This window comes from Pelophylax lessonae, assembly GCF_965119305.1.
Source record: "Pelophylax lessonae genome assembly, chromosome: 12".
Taxonomy (NCBI): Eukaryota; Metazoa; Chordata; class Amphibia; order Anura; family Ranidae; genus Pelophylax; species Pelophylax lessonae.
Genome location: NC_138779.1, coordinates 111,944,866 through 111,969,627, shown reverse-complemented (window position 1 = coordinate 111,969,627; position 24,762 = coordinate 111,944,866). Strand labels below are relative to the sequence as shown.

The following is a 24,762-nucleotide window of genomic DNA, read 5'->3' as shown; positions in this document are numbered from 1 at the left end:
CCACCATCAGAATACACCGATCAGCGCTGCCGGTCCTAACCGAGCCGGGAAAATCTGACTGCTTGTACAAAAGTTGATGGGTAGATCAACTTCAGACTGCTGATACATGAATCAAAATTTGTCTTGTCCTTGCTGAACCAGCTGAATTTTGATCTATGTATAACAGGCTTAAGAAATACCATCACGTGGGTGGTAAGTAAATAAGACCTCTTCCAAGTTGGAGTAAATCGTGTGGCAGCAAACTCATATACATACAGTATAACTAACAAATACATGAATTTGTAATTATTTATTCATATTTTGCGCCATTTGTTGCACAGACTGGAGACTGATTTGTAATGAGTGTCTATGACGCTCTTTATGAATTCCAGGGATGTGCTGTAACCAGTAGCAACCAATCTATAGTAAGGTCAGTGAAGTATAAGGTTGCCACTAGCCTAAGTGTAGCACCCTCCTAGTTAGGTAGATGCTAGGTAAAAGCATTTGTTTCTCCTGCTGCTTATCAGAGGAGCCTGATCTATTAGTTTGCCTTTCACATGTTTTCAGGTGTGATTCACTGGGTCTGAGGGAGTGTCCCCACTGTATCCAAGGAGGGAGCTTGTTGGACAGTGGAGGAAGCCCAGCCAGTGACACATCATGTTTATGGCAGTCCCAGTGGGAGGGCATTCCTGCAATGCATCCTGGAATTGACCATAAATATGGAGGGGACATGTGACAGGGCGTCTTTGGCAGGAAGCTGAGTCCCAGGAGGAGGCAGACGACTGCAAGTGTGAGGAAAGTGGTTCAGGCAGTCGGCCTAGTGAACCGGGTGTGGAGCTGAGCTGCAGAGGATCCAGAGTGCTGACAGTGGAGCTAGTGGCAGAGTCTCTCATGAAAAACAGTGTCGTGAGTACAAGGTGCTAGCTCACACAGGGAGTGTAACAATAAAGGGGGTGCCGTGTAGTTGACCCTGAAGAATAGGAACAAAGGGGGTGCCAGGAAGGGCCCTGAAGATTGTTCTGCAGTACAGTACAGTTTACCTCAGGAAGTTCACTCAATTCTATTTCACTACTTATGATAAGGGGAAGCAGCGGCCTAGCCGTGACTAGCGTTATGCAGTGCTACTCAGCCTTTACCACCGGAGGATTTTGCTGTCTTACGTCTGGGCCACTTTTTGCGATTCGGCACTGTGCAATTTTAACTGACAATTGTATGGTTATGCAACGCCGTACCCAAACGAAATTTACGTCCTTTTTTTCCCCACAAATAGAGCTTTCTTTTGGTGGTATTTGATCACCTGTGCAATTTTTAATTTTTGCGCTATAAAAAAAAAAAAAAAGAGCGACAATTTTGAAAAAAATAACAATATTTTTCAAATTTTTTTATATGAAATTCCCCCCGAAAAAAAATGTAAAATCTAAATTTTTTATCATTTTAGGCCAATTGGTTTTCTGCTACATATTTTTGGTAAAAAAAATTGCAATAAGCGTATTTTGATTGGTTTGCGCAAAAGTTATTGCGTTTACTAACTAAGGGAAAGATTTCTGTCGTTTTTGGTGTTTTTTTTTTTAACGAGTAATGGCGGCGATCTGCGATTTTTTTTGTGGGACTGCGACATTGCGGTGGACAGATCGGACCCTTGACTGACATTTTTGACACTTGGGGGTACCAGTAACATTACTACAGTAATCAGTGCTATAAATATGCACTGTTACTGTAAAAATTACACTGGCAGGGAAGGGGTTAATTTTATTGGAGAGGGAGGGGTTAATGTATGCCTGGTGCTTACTGACATGTGTGGGGGGAGGTGACTGAGTGACACAAGAACAGATCGCAGGTTCAGCTATGCTGAACCCTGAAATCTGACCCTGCCTGTCACTTAGGAGATCCAGACTAGATTCCCCGACGATCGGGAAAGAGCAGCGGTGATCGCCGCTGCTCCTCCCCTGGCCCGACTCCCGCTGTGACTGAATACAGCGGGAGCGAGCTTCCGGCGGCGCGCGCGCGCCGCCGAGGAAGGGGAGTGTCTGGCGACGTAGGTCTACGTCGTCAGACCTACAAGAGCCACTTTGCCGCAGTAGAGCTCTAGTGAGCAGCGGTAAAGTGGTTAATCAGTCGTCCCATCTAATTTTGCATAGTTATACAAGTTGGAGTATCCCACTCATTCCCTTCTCCCATCCAAGTTCTCAATAAAAACACAAAAACCATAGCTACTGGACTGTTTCCTGACTGAGCACAAAACACTTGGAAAATGTTGAACTATCATGCTGTTGCTAATGGTAACCCAGGGGAACCCATAACCAGCAGCTCCCAAGGGAGTAGTGCTACATAAGGATTTACACTATTGGGTTATAAAATGGGCATAATGTATTTTTAGAGCATTTTAAATGCATTGTGATAAGATGTAACACAACACAAGATGTAAGCGTTCTGTGTTCATTTTACGTGTTTTCTTGCTTTCCCTTTTTATCATTTCCTGTCTTTCTTTTGTGAGGTGTGTCTGTGTTTGTGCGAACTATGATATGCATATTCAGGGGAATTCAATAAAGCAGTAACTTTTCTGTTTTTATAACCCCTCCAATATGGCCTGCGCCTATTTTACGAAAGCCTTGCACCAGTTTTGGTACAGGTACTAACACATGCGCCAGATTCAAGTAGTTCTTACTACTGCCATGTTCGGAATCCATCACTATGGCTTACCACCAGTTCTCAAATAAGCAAACTGGTGGTAAGAACCTACAGAGGGATGGTGGTGTGGTGTGGTCATTACTAGGGTTGAGCGGACACCTAGATGTCCGTGTTCGACGGGTTCGGCCGAACTTTAAAAAAAAGTCCGGGTCCGTGTCCCGGACTTTTACCGAACTTTTCCCGGACACCGAACCCCATTGAAGTCAATGGGGACCCGAACTTTAAGGCACTAAAATGGCTCTAAAACACCAAAGGAAAGGGCTAGAGTGCTGCAAATGGCAGCAAAACGTAATTAAGAGCATGGCAAGTGCTCTGCAAACAAATGTGGATAGGGAAATAACTTAAAACAACAAAAAAAAACAGAAAAATAAAACAATGTTCTTCTTCATCTCTGAAGGACGAGGCCCATATGGAGTAGGAGGGAGGTTGAGGTGGTGGTGGATGTGGCGGTGACATAGGCGTGCGCACAGGGTGTGCTGGGTGTGCCTGGGCACACCCTAATCACCTAGGGCACATAGCATTGCCAGTGAGGAGATGGGAAAGATCTCCCTGGGACCTGCTCTGCTCTATTTCTCCTTGCCTACAGGTACATGGCCCCGATACATTACTCTCCCTGCTGGCAAACACATGCATGTGTATTTCAACTTTGGGGTGCACACCTTAATGCAATAGGCTGCGCACACCTATGGGCGGTGTAGGTGGAAGCGGCGGTGGAGGAGGACCAGGGCCGGATTAACAGCATCATGGGCTTGGTGCTGAGGATTTTGAAGGGCCTTAAGGGCCGTGCCTTGCCATGCACCCAGAGGAGGAAGGGTGCAGCCATGCATGCCTAATTCAACATGGGATGCTGTCTCTGAAGCCCATAAACACATCCATGCATCGCCAACTGTCCCTCCTTGTCCGGCCTTCACGCTGTGTGGGGAGGTTCTGAGGGTGCTGCCTGGGGAAGCGAGCATAGAAGCCAGACTTCTGTGTTTACAAGTGACAGAAGAGCGGTAACAGTGAATATGGCCAACCCGGGGCCTATATAAAAGGTAGGGGCCTGGAGCTGCAGCTCCAATAGCCCCTACATTAATCTGGCCCTGAGGAGGAGGACGAGGTAGCCAACACTGCTTCTTTTCAAAAATTTTAAATGAGGGTACACCCCAAAAGAGTGAGAAAGAGCAAAAATGGAACAATGGGTGGGTAAGGTCGGTATCCATTGCTATTCTGCATAAGGTACGGAAAAGTCCCGTGGGATCCATGCCTGGTTCATTTTAATGAACGTGAGCTTGTCCACATTGTCTCTGGACAGGCGGCTGCGCTTGTCTGTTATAACGCCCCCAGCCGTGCTAAATACCCGTTCAGATAATACACTGGCTGCAGGGCACGCCAGCACCTCCAAGGCGTAAAGGGCAAGCTCAGGCCATGTGCCCAATTTGGAGACCCAGAAGTTGAAGGGGGCAGACCCGTCATTCACTACATGTAGGCGTGTGCACACATACTGCTCCACCATGTTGGTAAAATGCTGCCTCCTGCTAAGACGTTCCATCTGAGCTGCTGGTGCTGCTGTTTGTTGTGGCGTGCTGACAAAGCTTTTCCACATTTCGGCCATGCTAACCCTGCCTTCTGAGGTGCTGGCGGTGCCCTGGTTGCGTTGGCGACCTCCTCCTCCTCCTCCTCTGCCTTGTGCTTCCACTGTGGCCCCGCTGTCAGATGGGAATGCCAGCAGCATGGCGTCTACCAGCGTGCGCTTGTACTCGCGCATCTTGCGATCGCGCTCCAGTGAGTGAATTAAGGACGGTACGTTGTCCTTGTAACGGGGATCCAGCAGCGTGGCCACCCAGTAATCAGCACAAGTTAGAATGTGGGCAACTCGGCGGTCGTTGTGGAGACACTGCAGCATGTAATCGCTCATGTGTGCCAGGCTGCCCAGAGGCGACGAAAGGCTGTCCTCTGTGGGAGGTGTATCGTCCGTGTCCTCTGTATCCCCCCAGCCACGCACCAGTGATGGCCATGAGCTGGCCTGGGTGCCACCCTGCTGTGAACATGGTTCCATCTCCTCCTCCAGCTCCTCCTCCTCCTCATCCTCCTCATCCTCCAGAACTGTGCCCCTGCTGGACAATTGTGTCCCTGGCGTTTGTGTGTGCAGGAACCCACCCTCGGAGCCCCTTGCGAATGACTGCCCTGAAAGCCTTTGAAATGTTACCTCTTCATCCTCCTCCTCCTCCTCCTCATCCTGTGCCACATCCTCTTCCATCATCGCCCAAATTGTTTTTTCAAGGAGGCATAGAAGTGGGATAGTTAAGCTGAGAATGGCGTCATTGCCACTGGCCATGTTGGTGGAGTACCCAAAACAGCGCAACAAGGCACAATATATGTAAATGTCAAATATGCAAATTATGCCGCAATTTAATGTTTTTTACACCAAAAGGGTGTGTATTGAATAGCGGAATAGGATAAAAAACTGTGTATCTCACACGTACAAACACAGACTAGGCCCGATTAAATTTTTTCCTACCCTAAAGGGAGGATGAGGAAGAGGAGTATGGAACATGCAGCACCCTCAAATCTTCAGAAGTATGAGATGAACCCCAAAAACTTGGAAAGGTGGATCTCTCTCACACGTACCAACACAGACTATCCCCCAATTTAACTGATCCCCAAAGGTTTTTGATTAAATAGCGGAATAGAAAATATGATCCAAAAAAAGTGTATGTATATCACACGTACACAACCACACTAGGCCCCAATTACTATTGTTTGTACCCCTAAAAGGCTAGATGAGGAGTAGGGGGGGTATGGAACAGGCAGCACCCTCAAACCTTCAGAAGTATGAGATGAACCCCAACAACTTGGAAAGGTGGATCTCTCTCACACGTACCAACACAGACTATCCCCCAATTTAACTGATCCCCAAAGGTTTTTGATTAAATAGCGGAATAGAAAATATGATCCAAAAAAAGTGTATGTATATCACACGTACACAACCACACTAGGCCCCAATTACTATTGTTTGTACCCCTAAAAGGCTAGATGAGGAGTAGGGGGGGTATGGAACAGGCAGCACCCTCAAATCTTCAGAAGTATGAGATGAACCCCAAAAACTTGGAAAGGTGGATCTCTCTCACACGTACCAACACAGACTATCCCCCAATTTAACTGATCCCCAAAGGTTTTTGATTAAATAGCGGAATAGAAAATATGATCCAAAAAAAGTGTATGTATATCACACGTACACAACCACACTAGGCCCCAATTACTATTGTTTGTACCCCTAAAAGGCTAGGAGTAGGGGGAGTATGGAACAGGCAGCACCCTCAAACCTTCAGAAGTATGAGATGAACCCCAACAACTTGGAAAGGTGGATCTCTCTCACACGTACCAACACAGACTATCCCCCAATTTAACTGATCCCCAAAGGTTTTTGATTAAATAGCGGAATAGAAAATATGATCCAAAAAAAGTGTATGTATATCACACGTACACAACCACACTAGGCCCCAATTACTATTGTTTGTACCCCTAAAAGGCTAGATGAGGAGTAGGGGGAGTATGGAACAGGCAGCACCCTCAAACCTTCAGAAGTATGAGATGAACCCCAACAACTTGGAAAGGTGGATCTCTCTCACACGTACCAACACAGACTATCCCCCAATTTAACTGATCCCCAAAGGTTTTTGATTAAATAGCGGAATAGAAAATATGATCCAAAAAAAGTGTATGTATATCACACGTACACAACCACACTAGGCCCCAATTACTATTGTTTGTACCCCTAAAAGGCTAGGAGTAGGGGGAGTATGGAACAGGCAGCACCCTCAAACCTTCAGAAGTATGAGATGAACCCCAACAACTTGGAAAGGTGGATCTCTCTCACACGTACCAACACAGACTATCCCCCAATTTAACTGATCCCCAAAGGTTTTTGATTAAATAGCGGAATAGAAAATATGATCCAAAAAAAGTGTATGTATATCACACGTACACAACCACACTAGGCCCCAATTACTATTGTTTGTACCCCTAAAAGGCTAGATGAGGAGTAGGGGGAGTATGGAACAGGCAGCACCCTCAAACCTTCAGAAGTATGAGATGAACCCCAACAACTTGGAAAGGTGGATCTCTCTCACACGTACCAACACAGACTATCCCCCAATTTAACTGATCCCCAAAGGTTTTTGATTAAATAGCGGAATAGAAAATATGATCCAAAAAAAGTGTATGTATATCACACGTACACAACCACACTAGGCCCCAATTACTATTGTTTGTACCCCTAAAAGGCTAGATGAGGAGTAGGGGGGGTATGGAACAGGCAGCACCCTCAAACCTTCAGAAGTATGAGATGAACCCCAACAACTTGGAAAGGTGGATCTCTCTCACACGTACCAACACAGACTATCCCCCAATTTAACTGATCCCCAAAGGTTTTTGATTAAATAGCGGAATAGAAAATATGATCCAAAAAAAGTGTATGTATATCACACGTACACAACCACACTAGGCCCCAATTACTATTGTTTGTACCCCTAAAAGGCTAGATGAGGAGTAGGGGGGGTATGGAACAGGCAGCACCCTCAAACCTTCAGAAGTATGAGATGAACCCCAACAACTTGGAAAGGTGGATCTCTCTCACACGTACCAACACAGACTATCCCCCAATTTAACTGATCCCCAAAGGTTTTTGATTAAATAGCGGAATAGAAAATATGATCCAAAAAAAGTGTATGTATATCACACGTACACAACCACACTAGGCCCCAATTACTATTGTTTGTACCCCTAAAAGGCTAGATGAGGAGTAGGGGGAGTATGGAACAGGCAGCACCCTCAAATCTTCAGAAGTATGAGATTGTGTTCACTGTACCCCACAAAGATTGAGTTCACTGCACCCCACAATGATTGTGTTCACTGCACCCCACAAAGATTGTGTTCACTGCACCTCACAAAGATTGTGTTCACTGTACCCCCCAAAGATTGTGTTCACTGCACCCCACAAAGATTCTGTTCACTGTACCCCACAAAGATTGTGTTCACTGCACCCTAAAAGGATGTTGTTCACTGCACCCCACAAAGATTGTGTTCACTGCACCCTAAAAGGATGTTGTTCACTGCACCCCAAAAAGATTGTGTTCACTGTACCCCCCCCAAAGATTGTGTTCACTGCACCCCACAAAGATTGTGTTCACTGCACCCCAAAAAGATTGTGTTCACTGTACCCCCCAAAGATTGTGTTCACTGCACCCCAAAAAGATTGTGTTCACTGTACCCCCCAAAGATTGTGTTCACTGCACCCCACAAAGATTCTGTTCACTGTACCCCACAAAGATTGTGTTCACTGCACCCCAAAAAGATTGTGTTCACTGTACCCCCCCAAAGATTGTGTTCACTGCACCCCACAAAGATTCTGTTCACTGCACCCCACAAAGGATTTTGTTCACTGCACCCCAAAAAGATTGTGTTCACTGCACCCCAAAAAGGATTTTGATCACTGCACCCCAAAAAGGATGTTGTTCACTGCACCCCAAAAATGATTTTGTTCACTCCACCCCAAAAAGATTGTGTTCACTGCACCCCACAAAGATTGTGTTCACTGCACCCCAAAAAGATTGTGTTCACTGTACCCCCCAAAGATTGTGTTCACTGCACCCCACAAAGATTCTGTTCACTGTACCCCACAAAGATTGTGTTCACTGCACCCCAAAAAGGATGTTGTTCACTGCACCCCAAAAAGGATGTTGTTCACTCCACCCCAAAAAGATTGTGTTCACTGCACCCCACAAAGATTGTGTTCACTGCACCCCAAAAAGATTGTGTTCACTGCACCCCAAAAATGATTTTGTTCACTGCACCCCAAAAAGGATTTTGTTCACTGCACCCCAAAAAGGATGTTGTTCACTCCACCCCAAAAAGATTGTGTTCACTGCACCCCAAAAAGATTGTGTTCACTGCACCCCACAAAGGATTTTGTTCACTGCACCCCAAAAAGATTGTGTTCACTGCACCCCAAAAAGGATGTTGTTCACTGCACCCCAAAAAGGATTTTGTTCACTGCACCCCAAAAAGATTGTGTTCACTGCACCCCACAAAGGATTTTGTTCACTGCACCCCACAAAGATTGTGTTCACTGCACACCAAAAAGGATTGTGTTCACTGCACCCCAAAAAGATTTTGTTCACTGCACCCCAAAAAGGTTTTGTGTTCACTGCAGCCCAAAAAGATTGTGTTCACTGCAGCCCAAAAAGATTGTGTTCACTGCAGCCCAAAAAGATTGTGTTCACTGCAGCTCACACACAGAAAAATGGATGTGGATCACTGACACCTGCCTATCTCCAATCCCACACCACACAGCAATATCGATTGTAGTTTGTAGAACACAGTTTCCCTAAAATTCAGCAGACTCTGTCCCTAACAGGATTGAGAAGAGATCGTAGATCAGGATTGAGTGCAGATTCACCCCACCCCCCACACAGCAATATCGATTGTAGTTTGTAGAAGACACTGACCCTATAATTCAGCAGACTCTATCCCTAAAATGCCTACAACTCGCCCTGCCTAAACACTCCGACCTGTCCCTCAATTCTATCCGGACACAAATGGTTTTTTCCTGCCTATCTTTCCCTAATCAGCAGCCAGCACGTTGATGTGTGCTCTGTCCCTGATATAAGCAGCATAATGACGCCGCTGCGGCTGCCTCGAACTTATAAAGACTTGGTCACATGCTTCAGACGGCCAATCACAGCTACTAAGACATTTGCAGGCATGGCTGGGATGGCTTAAGGCACACCAGTTAAACGATTGTTGATTGGCTGTTGAAAGCCCGCCATGAAAAGAGCGCCAAAGCATGCAAAACCCGGAAATAAAACGACCGAACACGGATTTTTACCCGAACATACAGTAAAGTGTCCGTGTCCGTGTTCGGGTACAAAAAATCCAATTATTCGGTACGAACACGAATAATACAGTCCGTGTTCGCTCAACACTAGTCATTACTTCTGGACCGGAAGGTTTTATCCCCTTAATGACCAGGCCATTTTTTGCAAATTTAACGGACAATTGTGCGGTCGTGCGACGCTGTACCCAAATAAAATTAATGTCCTTTTGTTCCCATAAATAGAGCTTTCTTTTGGTGGTATTTGATCACCTGTGCAATTTTTATTTTATGTGCTAAAAACAAAAAAAAGCGACAATTCTGGAAAAAAAAAAAAAAAACAATATTTTTCACTTTCTGCTACATAACATTCCCAATAAAAACAAAATGTAAGAATTAAATTTTTTCAAAATTGTAGGCCACTTTGTATTCTGCTACATATTTTTGGTAAAAAAAATCCCAATAAGCGTATTTTGATTGGTTTGCGAAAAAGTTATCGCATCTACAAACTAGGGGAAATATTTATGTCATTTTTATTTTTTTATTTATTTTTACTAGTAATGACAGCAATCTGCGATTTTTAACGAGACTGCGACATTGCGGTGGACAGATCGGACCCCTAACTAACATTTTTTACACTTTTGATACCAGTGACATTACTGCAGTAATCAGTGCTAAAAATATGCACGGTTACTGTAATAATGACACTTGCAGGGAAGGGGTTAAACCTTCGAAGAGAGAACAACGGTCTGCTGTGTTTACAACAGCAGACTGTTGTTCTCTCTCCATGGGGAGCAATAGTGGGTGACCGGAGGCAATTGCGGCCGCCGGCCCCGTGGATCGGCTTCCCCACTGCATAATGGGGGCACACGTGCACATCCAGTGGTGCATGCACGCCCCCAGGAGCACACCCACGAACCGACGTACCTTTACGTCGGTTCGCGCAGCTGAGCCAGCCTGCCGCAGTATATCTGCGGCGGGCGGTCAGCAAGTGGTTAATATGTTTGTGTTTTACATTCACAGCCAGGGTTGTAGACAATTTTTTTTCTGTGGGGGCTCAGCTCTCTCAAACTGCAAGAGTGACACAAGATGGTGCCCCTTGCACCTGCTCAGGAAAAGGTTGGCTAAAGGGGGTGTTCTCTGTTAACCGCCAAATACTGGGCGTGGTTCTCATTGCCCTAAATCTTGGCTGTGACGTAAAGGGACACAGAGTTTAGGGATCAGTTGTAATTAAAGTAGAGTTCAGGGGTCAGTCGTAGTTGAGGCAGAGTTTAGGGGTCAATAGTAAGTGAGGCAAATTTCAGCGGTCAGTAGTTACTGAGGCAGAGGGCAGATTTTGCCTAACAGTGGGAAGGGCTTAAAGGGGGATGATTAAACAGAATCTGTGCCTAGTCACTGTATATTTTGCACACATATCCCACAATCCTTGAACCCACAAAATACTCATACTTACTATGTCACAAGTGACAATCTCAGGGATACACAAAAACCTCAGAACGAAGGATCATTTTTTAGGAAAATAAACATTTTCATCACATTCATGCTTTTCTACACACAGAAAGTGATCACTTTGTGTGACTGAGCCTACCTTAAAGAAAAACCTCATTAACCAGTTGCTGACCACCCGCTGCAGTTATACTGCATCAAGGTGGCTCGACTGGGCGAACAATTGTAACTGTACATCAGTTGCGCGCGGGGCTAGGGGGCGCGTGCGCACGTCCGCTGTCCCCGGGATGTGCTGATTAGGTTCAGAACAGATTAGTCATCAGGTCCAGGCCACTGGTGATCGGTTCTGACCACTTGCAGAACATCCTGTACCTGTGTAATGTAAACACAGGCACAGGAAATTATGCAATCTTCTCTCCTGGAGCCCTTTTCGGTTCCAGCGTAAGAGTAGAGAACATCAGACAGTGAGTACACAAGCACTAAACTGACACCAGTACACATAGGCACATTTGTCACCCCCTGATCATCCCCCAGTTTACCTTTTTACTCCCTGTCACAGTATCACTATATACAGTATACAGATAATTTATTGATCACTGTATTAGTGTCACTTGTGACGCAAGTTAGTGTAAGAGGCAGTTAGTGATAGTTACCGGCAGTCCCAGATAGGTTTAGGGTACCATATATTCCCTAATAAAGTTTTAACCCCCTGATCACCCCCAGTTAAACCCTTCATTGCCCTGTCACAGTGGGGGAGATTTACTAAAACTGTAGCACTCCGAATCTGGTTCAACTGTCTATGGTAGCCAATCAGCTCCTAACCTCAGCTTGTTCAATTAAGCTTTGACAATAAAACCTGGCAGCTGATTGGTTACCCTGTAGAGCTTTACAAGGTTTTGCATGCTCCAGTCTTATTAAATCTCCCCTACAGTCTCTATTATAGTGTACAGATCTTTTTTCTGATTACTGTATTAGTGTCATAGGTGACATCAGTTAGCGTTAACGTTAGTTAGTGTCAATCCAGGACAGCATCAGATTGCCCACTGCATATTTAGTAATACGATTTTAACCCTTTGATTGCCAGTGACACACATATACACACACTAAACACTTCTATCACTAGTATAGTGTCTGAACGGATCAATATCTTTGATCAGATCAGAACTACAGTATATTAGCATCCCCAATAGTTTCGTATAGTGTTCCCAAAACACAGCGTTAGCCCCGACACCTGCCAGCACCTGCGTTTAGCATCAGGAAACAGTGGATCCTTCCTAAAATTTCAGGAAGAGACTATTACAGCCCTTCTGTATCCAAACTCACAATACAGATAAAGTGAGCTAACTGAATGAGAGGCATTTTCCGGATGGCCTCCCTGGTACCCCTACCCAAAGAGCACCCCAAAGAAGATGTGCCTGTAGAAAACATGGATATAGGCATGAAACCTATTTTTGTCCCTCCTGTCCTGGCCAATCTGGTCTCTGCATGAGGGACTGTTTCCATTGCTACCACACACTAGTGGAGTATTAGTATAGGGTACAGCACGCACAGTCTAGGCCACACTTTCACACAGGGTCTCGAAAGATGTTAGATGGCTATCGCATTTTGAGAGACCCTAACCTGGAACATTTAAAGTTTTTTTACAGTTACAAAAAAAGTGCAAAGAAAAAAAAAGAAGCCAAAAATAGTTGTCATTTTATTGAGTTCATTTTCTGTTCTTACTGTTTTACTGTACTTTATAATATACTGCTATACTGTAATGTTTTATTGTTGCTGTGTTTTTCATTGTTAACCCTCGTTTTCTTTGCAGATACCACCATTCTACTGTTTACTGCACTGTATACTATTATATTTTAATGTTTTATTTTTACTGTGTTTTATTGTTAACCATTGTTTGCTTTGCAGGTACGTCCATCAGCTGCAGCACTGATTTGTTTATTCTGACAGCAACAGTGTTTGCTCTCAGCATATATGTAAATCAATGATTGCAGTGCTGTAGGAGGTGATTTTACCACCGCAGTTAAAAAAAAAAGAGCATATATGGCGAAGCATAGGGGATGGGGCGGATGCCTCCTATGCTTCGCCATATATTTTTTAACTCTTTTTTTGGCAGAGATTTTTTCATCCACATCGATTGATGTGAATGGAGGAATCTGCCATGTTCTTTTTTTTCCTTCAGCCCATGGGCTGAAGGAAAAAAAAGAACATTGCATGTATCCCCATTATTAGAAGTGGGTGGATACTGGGAGGTCTAATGGTGGGCGTACCACACACTTTCTGGCAGAGATTTCTTCATCCACATTGATCGCTGTGAGTGGAGGAATCTGTTAGGAAGAGGTTTCTGTATAGACACTCCTCCCTCAGTGCTGACATGGACAGATTCACGTATTTGGCTCTGGCAGGTACATGACTTCGGGAACAAGCACCAACTGCGCCCAGACAGAATTCTTAAGGATGTCTATAACTCCCTTTATTAATTCCCCAGACTGTGTTTTTAGTGCATTCTCAGTGCTTTTTTCATGTTCTGCCATTGATAATAATGTAAAGTGTTATTTTAAAAACACAGTAAATTGCCCTCTAACACATTTCACTCATGTAAAGAGCCTAATAAATTATTTTGGTAGCAAGTTTTTATTTCAAGTGCACCTAAAACTGGATGGTGTCACCATTAGGCATGTCTTAATCTTCTTGAGGTCATGGTGTCTTCTTCTTTCACTTCCCTTACCATGCCAAATAAGGAAACTGTCATGTGCAAAATCTGTGTTTTAATTGTATGCATGCTTGCTAATATTTAATGTGAGTTTCTTCATTTTCTTCCCTAAGATATGAACAGATAATGCATCAACCCTTGCGTCCTATGTTCAAGTTGAAATACTGGCAATCCCAGTGAGTGAAGTGGATTTGAGCTTTCTTGAATTTGGTAGGTGCATGTTTCATATTGTCTTTTGCACTCTATATTGCCTTACTGTATTTTGACCAGTTCCTCGTGAACTGGACAAATTTGGCTTCATGGGTTGCCGTCTTACCCTCTGCCTCTCAGCCTTTGTTTGAAAAATCAAAGGAGCCAGGTGGAAAATTTAAGCTCTAACAGTGCCTGCAGTCAATCATCCAGTTTTTCAGGGTGCCAGGGGTTTATACAGTTAAGCAGCTGTCACATGCTTTCATCAAGAGGGCCAGATCATGCCATGCCATCTGTAGTAAGGTTTCTGAATAAAACAACTGGTCGGAAAGGGCAGACATAGTCGGGCACTCTTGATGAGAGCCTGTGCCAGCCATCAAATGTGTGGATGGGAGAATAAAAGCATTTTGTTTTGTTCAACCTGCTGGTTAAAAGAAAGAAAAAAATACGGCATAATGTATGGGCTGTCTAAGGCTTTTAAGTCCTCCTGTGGGGTAATTTTTTTCACTTTCTTCCAGGTTTATGACAGATTTTTGATTTTGTTTAACCGGTTGCCGACCGCCGCACGACTATATACTGCGGCGGTCAGCCCCGGCCAGGCAGAGTGACGTATCGGTACGTCACTCGCCTGTCACTGACTTGCGAGCCTATCGCGGGCGGGCGCGCACCCGCCGAGGCGCGCGCCCGCCGCGGCTCGTTCACAGACAAGTCAGTGCGTGTGACCGGCGGACTCGATGTCCGCCAGTCACACTGCGATCGCTCCTGTGAAGGGAGAAAGACAGAGCAGCTTGTGTAAACAAGCTGCCTGTCAGTTCTCCCTGTGTAAAAGTGAAGATCTGTCCGTTCTACTATGTAGAACGGTTGATCTTTGCTTTTACACCAATAGGAATGTCCCTACACAGTTAGAATCACGCCCCTAGGACACACTTAACCCCTCCCTGTCCAATAAAGTTAACCCCTTCCCTGCCAGTGTCATTTTTGCAGTAACAGTGCATATGTATAGCACTGATTACTGCAGTAATGTCACTGGTACCCCCAAAAGTGTCAAAAATGTCAGTCAAGGGTCCGATCTGTCCGCCGCAATGTCGCAGTACCGAAAAAAAAATCGCAGATCGCCGCCATTACGCGTTAAAAAAAAAACACCAAAAATGACAAAAATCTTTCCCTTTGTTAGTAAACGCGATAACTTTTGCGCAAACCAATCAAAATACGCTTTTTGCAATTTTTTTTACCAAACATAGGTAGCATAAAACAAATTGGCCGAAAAATGTTAAAAAATTTTGATTTTTACTTTTTTTTTGGGGGGAATTTCATATAAAAAAATGTGAAAAATATTGTTATTTTTGCAAAATTTACGCTCTTTTTTTGTTTATAGCGCGTGATCAAAAAATCGCACAGGTGATCAAATACCACCAAAAGAAAGCTCTGTTTGTGGGAAAAAAAGGACGTCAAATTTGTTTAGGTACATCGTCGCACGACCGCGCAATTGTCCGTTAAAGTCACGCAGTAGAAAATCGCAAAAAAACCCCTGGTCCTTTAGCAGCCAAATCCTCCGGGGCTTAAGTGGTTAAGAATCATACTTACCTATGTGAATGCAGCATCAGTCCGATGCTGCATCTGTCCCCAGCGGGCTCTAACTAAGACTGAGAACAGAGCGATCAAAGACCACTGATTGCTCAGGTCTCAGTGCTCTGTGAACTATGCAATAAGGTAAAAAATCTTCTGTGCTGCACATGTCCCCATCACCCCCCCTTATACTTACCTGAGCCTGATCCCGATCCAGCGATATGCATTAGAGCAGCTGCTCTCCCAACTCTGTCTCTCCTCACTGCACAGACTGATTGCAGGTGGAGCTGTCTGTGTCAATGGACGCAGAAAAGGCAGCTCGGGAGTGGGCCCACACAAGAGCTCCAATAGGAAGCAGCACTCGTCAAAGACCAAAAATCAGGAGCACTGGCGGGGGACCCCCAGAAGAAGAGGATTGGGCTGCCCTGTGCAAAGCCATTGCACAGAGCAGGTAAGTATAATATGTTTGTTATTTTAAAGGGAAAAAAAGTAATCTTTGATGTTTAACACTCACTAAAAGCATGTTATCTTCCTTTCAATCTGTCTTCTGTAAACTACTACTCCCCCCCCCCCCCCTCCATGTTATGGAAATAAAGACAGCAAGATGTGTTTGCAATCCAAATCTGCAAAGCAGCCTAGTGTGAAAATCATGGCTTTTGAAACGCATACAATGGTGTGAGTGATCATATAGCCAGGAATAAAGATCTGAAAAAAAAAAAACAAATGCAGCTATCTCATCTGAGGCCTGGCAACATATTAAAGTTTTGTTTTTGGGTTTAGATTTGCCTTAAATGGCACATTCCAAAGAACACTTCGAGCAGATAGGTAGGTTTATTTTAATGCATTGCCCTTCTGCAATAAAAACATGCCTGCTCACAGTTTTTAAAATCAGGACTTTAGTTCCACTTTAGTCACTTGCCGACCACCCGCCGCAGATATACTGCAACAGGCTGGTTCGGCTGTGCGAATCGCCGTACCTGTACAGTGATCCGCAGGAGCAATCCTGGAGGTGCGCACCCCCATTAGCCAGCGGGAAAGCTGGCTCACGGGGGCCGGTGGCCACGATTGCCTCCGGTGTTCCGTGAAAAAACCATACCCGTAAAAAATCCATGCCCTCATCACGGTGCACGTACGTCAGCACCTACGTCATTGAACAGCTGAGGAGCTTACTAGTGCACATGCTCGGAGGGTATGGATTTTTCACGGCAGTGTGTGTAATGTTACACCGCCTCAACTATTGCGGTGGTTACATTAAAACAGCTCGGCTGCAACATGAATCATCTCCGCTCCTATCCCTGTCACTTCCCTGACCTCGGCTTCTAAATATAAAAGCGGCGGCGAGTGTATGAAAATATAAATCACGGAGCCGAGATCTCCGTCATTTAGATTTCATACACCCGCCGCCGCTTTTACATTTGATAGCCGAGATCAGGGAAGTGACAGGGATAGGAGCAGAGATGACTCATATTGCAGCCGAGCTGTTTTAATGAAACCTTTAATGTAAATGCCGCAACAGCTGATGCGGTGTAACGTTACACACACACTGCCGTGAAAAATCCATACCCTCCGTGCATGCGCACTAGTCAGCTCCTCAGCTGTTCAATGACGTATTCGGGGCTGTGAGCATGCGCACTGCTACGCTGCTCAGCTGTTCCTGACAGGAAGTGACGAGGGTATGGATTTCTCGAGGGGTATGGTTTTCTAACGTTACACCGGCACTTGGGATCATCTCATCCCGTGGAGAGAGAACAGCGGTCTACTGTTGTAAACACAGTAGACCATTGTTCTCTCAGAAATCAGCACAGAGCGCCTGTGATCCTCCTGTTTAGGATCACAGGTCTCTGTGTTGATTCCACAAGCCCGCCACCTCACAGTTAAAAAAAGAAAAAAAAAACACCTGCTAGGCTCACACTTAACCCTTTGATCGCCCCTGAATTAACCCCTTCCCTGCAAGTGTCATTATTATAGTAACAGTGCATTTTTTTAGCACTGATTACTGTAGTAATGTCACTGGTACCCCCAAAAATGTCAGTTAGGGGTCTGATCTGTCTGCCACAATGTCGCAGTCCCGCTAAAAATCGCTGATCGCCACCATTACTAGTAAAAAATTAAATAAATAAAAATAACAAAAATCTTTCCCTTAGTTTGTAGACGCGATAACTTTTGCGCAAACCAATTAAAATACGCTTTTTAGGATTTTTTTTTACCAAAAATATGTAGCAGAATACATATTGGCCTAAAATTATGAAAAAAATTTGATTTTTACATTTTTTTTATTGGGAATGTTATATAGCAGAAAGTGAAAAATATAGTTTTATTTTTTCAGAATTGTCGCTCTTTTTTTGTTTATAGCGCAAAAAATAAAAATCGCACAGGTGATCAAATACCACCAAAAGAATATTCTATTTGTGGAAAAAAAGGACACCAATTTTATTGGGGTACAGAGTTGCACGACAGCGCAATTGTCCGTTAAAGTTACGCAGTGGCAGAAAGCAAAAAAATGGCCTGGTCATTAAGGCGGTAAAACCTTCCGGTCCAGAAGACATTAAAGCAAGCTGTAGCAACAATTTCACTTGAATCTGGGGGGAGGGGGGAGATATGTGACACCACCCCATACTGCCTTCATGCAGTGTTCTGTGTCAAATCAGCCATTCGCTGCCATTCGTACATTGCTCTAAGCAAGGTTCGACTCTGTGAGTCACCTTGGAATTTTTTCGGGACAGTACTGAAGCATTGGAAAAGTAAGTATAGACTAGTTGTAGAACCTATTATTTTTTTTTTTTTTTTTGTCAAAACATTTTATTGAAGTAAAGAACATACATAGTGCAAAGAAACAGTAAGGGCAGATAATGGAGCCCTTGGTAGTGAACCAAGTACAATGGTTATACATATGTAAACAACAGAGGAAACGTACGGAACAGCAAGAGATCACAGATAAACAGATAAACCCAGATGGAGTACAGAACATAATGGTGCGGTTGACAGAGGGTATACGGGAATATCACGTGAACGTGAGCCAAGCTGAGGGGTCCGCAGGGTAGGGCGACCATCTAAATGGTGAGAACCGGAACGGGAAGGCTATACACAAAATAACAGAGTGGCTCCCCTAGTCCCGACACCCCTTAGAGGGAACTTTCTGTGTCAAGGAATAGGGGATCCACATCATGAAAGCAGGGGATCCGGCACAGACATCTCTGAACATGGGCGCCGCAGTCATGGTCAGCGGAGGCAGTGCCGCCACTGGGTGTAAAATAGAGAACCCCGAGCAATGTATGGGAAGGAAGGGGAGGGAGTGAGAGAGTAGGGGAGAGGGTAGGAGGAAGGAGGGTGAGGGAAGTAAACATGCGAGGGTGAAAGGGGAACAGAGAAAGGGGGAGAGAAAGAAATTCAGGAAGTAGAAGCATTACACTGGAGCTAAAGACTAGCACGAAGAAGTAGAACCTATTATTAAAGTATAAATAAAAGTAAAACCTTTTTTTTTTTAGATTTGGACAGATGGGAGATGGACTGGAACACCTGTTTTTATTTCTACCTCTGTCCCCATTATGGAGACCCTCTCTGTTTGTGCTGTTTACTGTTATCATCAAAAGTGAAAGTAAAAGAAAATACCAAATTTTGTGTTGTTCCCAGAACAGCAATACAGGGGAATGACATCTCCTATGTTCCTGTAGCTTACAAAGATATGCATGTCACATATAGATATGTGCAGAATGAAAAATGTGTTTAATTTCAGATAGATTAGTTATGTTACCAATTTTGTTTCGTTGATTCGTTTCAGAATTCATTTAGTTCCATTTTGTTTCATTTAATTTATTTTAATTTCTTATTTTTCTTTAATTACTTATTTTTCTAATTAATTCCAAATTTTTGGAGCGATTTGAATTTGTAACGTTCGAAAAATGATCGACTGATTCGAATTCTTTGTGAAGAATAGCTAGTTGTTAAGGAGCGAGTTGGGAAGCCGGCCGCCGCATCCTTGACAACTGATGGCTTCCCTGCTGAGAGCAGTAAACAAGAGAAATGTAAACAAAAGAATGCCGGCAATAGAAAAGTCAGAAAAAAGACAGTGTGGGGTCCCCCCCAAAGTCCATACCAGACCCTTATCCGAGCATGCAGTGCCCCCCCCCCCAACCATACCAGGCCACATGCCCTTAACATAGGGAGATGCTTTGTGGCAGGGGGGCTCTGCCCCTCCTCCCCAAAGCACCTTGTCCCCATGTTGATGGAGACAAGGGCCTCTTCCCCACAACCCTGGGCTGTGGTTGTGGGGGTCTGCTTGTGTGGGGGCTTATCGGAATCTGGAAGCCCCCCATCATGTAAATGAGTATTCACCATTACCAAAAAATTGTAAAAAGTGAATAAAGACAGTACACTAGTTTTTGACAATTCTTTTATTAAAAAATCAAAAACAATGTCCCTCAGTGTAGATCCATCATCAATCATATTGCCCGCCGCACCGCGGGACCTGAAAAAAAGAAAAAAAAACCTCCGGCCTCGTCGAAGGATCTCTGCCGACTGCCTGCTCCTCTGTCTGACATTTCTTAAATAGTTAAGGGGTGGAATCATCCAATGACGTCAGTGGGTGACCCCCTCCTCTTGTAATGTCACCAATTGGGGCATGCTGAGTCAATGAGGTCAAAAGGAGGGAGGTTCGCCAGCTGACATCATCGGGTGACTCTGCCCCTTAGCTATTTAGGAAATGTCAGACGGAGGAGCAGGTGGTCGGCAGGGAGACTGACAAGGCTGGAGGTGTTTTTTTTCCTTTTTTCGGGTCCGGCAGTGCGGTGGGCGACGTGATCGATGATGGATCTACACTGAGGGATATTGTTTTTAATTTTTTATAAAGCATTTGTTAAAAAACTTGTGTACTGTCTTTATTAACTTTTTACACTTTTTTGCCCCTTTCCTGGCCTGCTGGGCTGCATGCTCGGATGAGGGTATGGATTTTGGGGAAACCCCACACGTTTTTTTTTTAAATTTGGTGTGGGGTTCCCCTCAGAATCCATACCAGATCTGAAGGGCCTTGTAAGGATTGGGGAGGGGGACCCCACGCTGTTTTTTTTCTGAATTTTCTATTGCCGGCATTCTTTTCTTTACATTTCAGCTCTCAGCGGACAAGCCCCCTGACAGCTGATGAGTCATCGGTTGCTAAGGACACGGCAGCCAGCTTCCCAAACCCGCTCCTTAGCAACCAGCTATTCTTCACACAGAATTTGAATCGGTCGATTATTTTTAGACCGATCCGAATTCGAATCATTCTGAAAATTTGGAATTCGCTAGAAAACGAATAAAGGAAACTAATTTCAATGAAATTAGTTACTATTTAATTTGAAGATTCAGATACTTTCAAACAACCAAAAATGTGTACAAATTTACATTCGGACCAAAACGAATAGCACTTGTCTAGTCACATATCCAAGGAGGCATCAGATTCACCACAGGGGAAGATAGCCTTGTTAGACCCAGCATGCAGCTACAGATTGGCAGATCACAGCAGGACAATGCTGGATTTATCGAGTGAGTATGTTTTTTGAGGACAACTCAGCAGACAAACTGAGAAGGAAAAGAATAGAAATGTATAGGGGCAACCAGTAGACAAGATAGAAGGGGGAAATATGTACTTGGGACTGAAGTGCAGTGAAAGTGTGGTATACTATAGAATCCATTAGACATGTGCAATTTGTTTTGGTCTGAATATAAATTAGGATGAATTTTTGGTTATTCAGAGATTTGGATGTATATTCTTTTCGCATATTCGTTTTCTAGCGAATTCCAAATTTTCAGGATGACTTGAATTAGAAAAATAGTCAACCAATACAAATTCTGTGTGAAGAATAGATGGTTGTTAATGAGAAGGCCAGGAAGCCACCTGCCACGTCCTTAGCAACCAATGACTTATCAGCTATTAGAGGGCTTCCTTGCAGACAGATAAATGTAAACAAAAGAATGCCAGCAAAGAAAAATGCAGGAAAAAAACAGCGTGGGGTCCCCCCCCAATCCATTCCAGATTCTTATTCAAGAATTCAGGAAAGAAGGGGGGGGGGCAAGCGAATGCTCTCCCGCGAACCAAACCAGGCCACATGCCCTCATCATGGGGGGGGGGGGCGCTTTGGGGCAGGGGGGGCATGCTAGGTTGATGATGTCATGAGAGGGTGGAGCCACCAGATGGCGTCACAGACCCTTAGCTATTTAAACACTGTCAGTCAGCAGAGATGGCAGGAGCCTTCATCGGCTTTGGGGATTATTCTTTTTGTTGCTCTTTTTTTGGGTCAGTGGTGGTAACGGGCATTGTAATTGATGCTGGATCTACACCAGGGGACATTTTTTTTTAAATTTTTAATAAAGGAATTTTCAAAAACTTGTGTTGTGTTTTTTTTTTACTTTTTACACTTTTTTGGTGAATGAGTAGGGGTACAATGCACCCCATACTCATTCACATGGGGGAGTGGGATCTGTGGCCCTCTTGTTAAAGGAAACTTCCAGATTCCGATAAGCCTCCCACCCACAGACCCCCACAACCACCGGCCAGGGTTGTGGGGAAGAAGCCCTTGTCATCATCAACATGGGGACAAGGTGCTTCGAGGGGGGGGGGGCAAAGCTCCTCCTGCCTCAAGGCACCTCTCTGATGTTGAGGGCATGTGGCCTGGTATGGTTCAGGGGAGGGGCGTTCGGCCGTCCCCCCACTTTCCTGACTTGCCAAGCTGCATTTTCAGATAAGGGTCTGATATGGATTTTGAGGGGACTCCACTTTTTAAAAAAAAAAAAATGTTGTTGCAGCCCTCCCCTTAAAATCCATACTAGTGCTGAAGGGCCTGGTATGGATTTGGGGGGGGAACCTCACGCTATTTTTTTCGGCATTTTTCATTGCATTGCAGCAGCTGGCTTCCTGTCCCGCTCCTTAACCACTTACCGCCCGCCCGCCGTCATATGACGGCGGGACGGTGCGGCTATTATCCTGGGCGGACGTCATATGACGTGACCCAGGAAATGCACGGCAGGCGCGCGATCGCGGGCGCGCCGCCGTGCACTGCCGGTGTCGGGGTGTCCCCGGGACACCCCCCGTCACCGGCAGGGGGGAAACAGCCACTGGGCGTGGCTGTTTCCCACGTGATCGGCTGTGTTCCAATGACACAGCCGATCACAATGGAGGCGGCCGGGAGATGACCGCGCATGCGTGATCGGGAGCGCGCAGCGCGGTCATGTCGGTGGCACTGTGTTCCGTAGGAACACAGCTGTCACCGGCAGTAGTAAACAGTCACTGATAGTGACTGTTTACTATGTGATCGGCTGTGAATCCATTCACAGCCGATCAGAAAATGTAAACAAAGAGCAGTAACTCAGTGTTACTAGCTCTTCTCTCCTCATACAGTTTCCAGTATGAGGGGAGAAGAACTAGAAACAGTGAGTTACTGCTCTGTGTACCTGCAAAAGTAAAATCACAGTAATAAAGGTCCCCCCACACAGTCCTCAGCCCCCCCCAATGTCACCTGTCACCCAACAGTCACCTCATCAGTGCCCAGAAATTGACACCCATAACGTTCACATGTGAGCGCAGCGATCGCGGGTAGAATCACCGCGATTCTGCCCGCAATCCGGAAATCATTGCAAATTGCGGGACGCCTGTGCGTTGCCCGTTTTTTGCAATAGCACCCCAAACGCTGTGCGATGTTGCCACCATTTCCGCCTGCCGAATCGCGGTAACATCGCGCAAACATCGCATGACGCCCAAAAAAGGTACAAGAGCTTCTTTGGGGCGTCATGCGTTGTTTGTGTGATGTTACCTTGATTCGGCAGGCGGAAATCGCAGCAACATCGCACAGCATTTGGGGTGCTATTGCAAATCACGGGCAACGCACAGGCGCCCCGCAATTTGCAATGATTTCTGGATCACGGGCAGAATCGCAGTGATTCTGCCCGCGATCGCTACGCTCACATGTGAACGTAGCCTAAAATTCACTGGTCATCAGAGACTGCCATCAGTACCGCCGTGCACCATCGCCCGTCACCTGTCACCCATCAGTGACCATCGCCCGTCACCTGTCACCCCATCAATCACCGTCACCTGTCACCCCATCAGTCATTGTCACCTGTCACCCCATCAGTCACCGTCATCTGTCACCCTATCAATCATCGTCACTTGACACCCCATCAGTGATCGTCACTTGTCACCCCATCAATCATCGTCACATGTCACCCCGTCAGTGATTGTCATCTGTCACCCCATCAATCATCGTCACTTGTCACCTCATCAATCATCGTCACCTGTCACCTCATCAGTCATCGTCACCTGTCACCCCATCAGTCATCGTCACCTGTCACCCCATCAGTCATCGTCACCTGTCACCCCATCAGTCATCGTCACCTGTTTGCCATATGCATGCAATCACTTACTGACCGCCTAACGACTATATGCGTCGGCCATTGAAAGCTAAATACTGGGGTTATGGCAGCAGATAGCCCCCATAACCCCGGTATTTTTTGAAACGGCGGGCGGTCGGCTTTCAGATAAGGGTGGTCCCAGTGGCGGATTCGCCGCGGAATTACCCTTACGGTGCAGGGGAAGAGGTGCCCCCCCCCCCTATTGCCGCGTCCCAGACGTTTTCCCAGCTTACCGGACCCGCCGGCAGCGGGGAAAACTATCCGGTCCCGGATCCTCAGAGACAGGAAGTCGAGTGAGGGCAAGATGGCCCTCACTCAACTCTATGGTCTTGGAGGACCGGAGCTACGTCAAAAGACGTTGCCTAGCAACCGGTTTAAAGGGCCGCTTTTTTTTTTTCTTTTTTTTTTTTCTTTTTCAACAATTTTTTTTTCTTTTCTTTTTTAGGGTAGTTGTGAGGTGTGAGGTCTTTTTGACCCCAGATCTCACAATAAAGAGGACCTGTCATGCCTATTTCTATTACAAGGGATGTTTACATTCCTTGTAATAGGAATAAAAATGATCAAAACATTTTTTTTTTTTTAAACTGTGTAAAAATAAAAAAATAATAAATAAAATAAATAGGAACAAAAAAAAAAAAAATTAAAGCGCCCTGTCCCCGTTAGCTCGCGCGCAGAAGCAAACGCATACGCAAGTCCCGCCCACATATGTAAACGGTGTTCAAACCATACATGTGAGGTATCGCCGCGATCGTTAGAGCGAGAGCAATAATTTGAGCCCTAGAGCTCCTCTGTAACTCTAAGCTAGTAACCTGCAGAAATTTTTAAAATGTTGCCTATGGGGATTTTTAAGTACCAATGTTTGGCGCCATTCTGTGAGCATGCGCAATTTTGAAGCATGACATGTTGGGTATCTAATTACTCGGCGTAACATTATCTTTCACATTATGGAAAA

The 24,762-nt window shown here is 45.1% G+C and overlaps 1 protein-coding gene across 1 annotated transcript in view; it reads left to right on the top strand.

Annotated features, from left to right (window-relative positions):
* The window catches only part of LOC309568901 (uncharacterized protein), a 59,220-nt gene that overhangs the window by 1,055 nt on the left and 33,403 nt on the right, over nt 1–24,762 (top strand). Inside the window, exon 2 of the mRNA XM_082274678.1 lies at nt 13,790–13,886. The gene's annotated coding sequence lies outside the window, so the exon portion shown is untranslated. The remainder of the gene's footprint in view (nt 1–13,789; nt 13,887–24,762) is intronic.